This window comes from Phaethon lepturus, unplaced genomic scaffold, assembly GCF_000687285.1.
Source record: "Phaethon lepturus isolate BGI_N335 unplaced genomic scaffold, ASM68728v1 scaffold5009, whole genome shotgun sequence".
NCBI lineage: Eukaryota > Metazoa > Chordata > Aves > Phaethontiformes > Phaethontidae > Phaethon > Phaethon lepturus.
The window spans coordinates 106,238-108,789 of record NW_010562665.1 but is presented as its reverse complement, the minus strand read 5'-3'; positions in this window follow the sequence as shown (position 1 = coordinate 108,789).

Here is a 2,552-nt window from a genome sequence, read left to right as displayed (position 1 = left end):
TATGAATGTGAAGCTGTTGCAGCCCTGGCTAGCCTGGCTTTTTGTTTTTTAATGTTTAACTATAACCATTGGGACTGGAATCATAGCTTCTAGTGGCCTAGTATGAATATTAATAAGACACTGGGCCATAGAGTTCCTTGCTGATTTTGACAGTTTAAAGGATCAGTTAGTTAATTAGAAGATGACATGGCACATCGCATCCCTTGGCTCCATCCTGCCTTCTGTCTCCTCTTTTCATTTTCTTTTTTGACATGTTAGATTACATCATTACTTGTAGTTTCACTTGTTAGCCACACCATGAAATGAGAATATTTTAAGCTATAATTATTGTGATTTCTCTCCTCTGCTAAGAACATGAAACTCAAAGAAAGCGTACAGAAACTTGAATTTCAAAGACTTCGAAATACATGCTTGGTAGTTTATAACCTTCCAACTACAGCCAATAAGCAGAAGAAGATTTTAAGTAGCACAGAAAATTGTGTCAATCATCACACTTGGCAACCAATCTAGTATTTTAAGTAGGTGCCCCCTTCATCTGTGCTTTATTTGTGAGTTATTTAATGCTTTCATAGGTGCATTTCTCAGAAATCTAGTCTCTTCCTCCCAGCCATGAACTAATTGTGCCTCTAGACATGTACATGCAATCCAGTACATTCACTGCATTGTACTACCTTAAAAGAAGCATGAGTTTCTGTCATCATCATAGTCAGAACAGGCAAAAGTAATGTGAACAGAAAGCACGGTACTATGCAGCAGCCCTCTCATTAGGGGGAACAACAAAGGATAACAAATATGGACAGTGGATAATAAATACCATTGAAATGCTAACTTGTTTCTCAACTACACCCGATACCCCAAAATAGACAAACCACAACTCAAAACACTAAAATAAAAAACCCTAACCTGCAAAGCTACAGTCATACCGTAAATCATAAAAACTTTCAAGTTTTTGTGTGCCATACTGCAGTTAGCCATCAGGACAAAAATTCTGGACACTTAATAAGACTTTGGAAGAACCAAAACCGCTTATTTTGTGTATTACTAGATAATTTCATTAATTTGTCTTCAACTTACATAGTGTCTGTAAAATTCTTATCAAGGACATCGATCTATTTCTGCAGAGAAATACATGTGCCTCTTACTTTCTCAGTAGGCTTGAGTCTGCAGGAAAATCAGAGCGCAGTTTATGCACTGTGGAAAGCCTGCAGCTCTGGGGCTTCATTAGAAATGACAAGATTAGTGAGTAAATGTGTGTTCCAATAGGAACGATCATTTCTGGGTTATTATTGGTATTTATCACTGTGTCTGATTGCCTGTGTACTTCCACATTCCTTTTACCAAATGTTTATGTTTGTGTATTCATTTCAATATTACTTAATCAATATTGGTTATCAGAATATGTTTTTGCTGGAAGAAATTGCAGAGGAAGTATAACTACATAATAACTCTACGCAGTTGGCCAATACAATGACCTATATAGGTAATTCATTTTTTTCATTAAGATAAACATGTAACCTACCCTTGATTCACAGGGCTTCACAAAAATACAGTGTTCATGACAGGTGGAAATCACTGCCATTGCCATTTCAGATAGAGCTACCTAATGTTGTGTGTAGAAGGAACGAAGTTGGGAGTTGTGTGCTCTCCAACCACAGACTTCACGCACTGAACTAGACTTCCTTGTTCAAGGTGAAACAAGTTAGGCATGAAATGTGTCCTTCTCGTATCAGAGATTAACACTTTAGAGTATCTTTTATAAAGTCAACGTTATTGCAATGGTATTGATTTCATAATGAAACAAGAAATGAATCAGCATTGCTGCAGTTTCATAGGCTGGTGAGATTATATTGCAAACAAGATAAATGGAAACCAAATACCACGCCGTCGTTGATGTATTTCATACACGAAACAATAGAAAGCAGTGGCTAGAGCACTCGGGAGGACCGTAGCCACCTCCTGTATCCTTCCATAGTTTCAAGATTATGTCTTGGTTGGTGCTGGGAAAGCACAGGGGAAGTTCGCAGCACAGGCACAGCCTGTCTCTGGGATTGCAAACCAGTCAGAGTCCCCACATGCCTCTGTTACTCTTTTCTCTTACCCCATAAGTTTATTCTATTCTGACTGGACCTTTGCTGAAGCGGAGACAACTGCTGCTCCATGTGCGCAGTACCCAGCAGGGTCACTGCTGGCCCCTCTGTGTGCCCACACCGGCATTAATCACACAGACCAGTTCTGGAGCTAGTGCCAATCCCCTTCAGTGGAAATGCATCTTTCCCAGCTTCAAAGATAGAAATGAACACTTACATTTCCTTTGTTCCTAAGAGCCTTAAATCCCACTTCATTCAAGGTCTGCTCATCTTCTGGGTCTTTTCTGCATAGGAGCTTTAACTGAGAATTAGAAATCAGATTCCTTATTGCCCACCTGAACCTAGAAATGAACACAAAGGCAAACATATAAGCAACTTTTTTTCATTTTGACTGCCATTTACCATTAATACTTAATATTCCCACATATCCTTTTCATCAGATGGTTAATATAAAATCTAATGAAC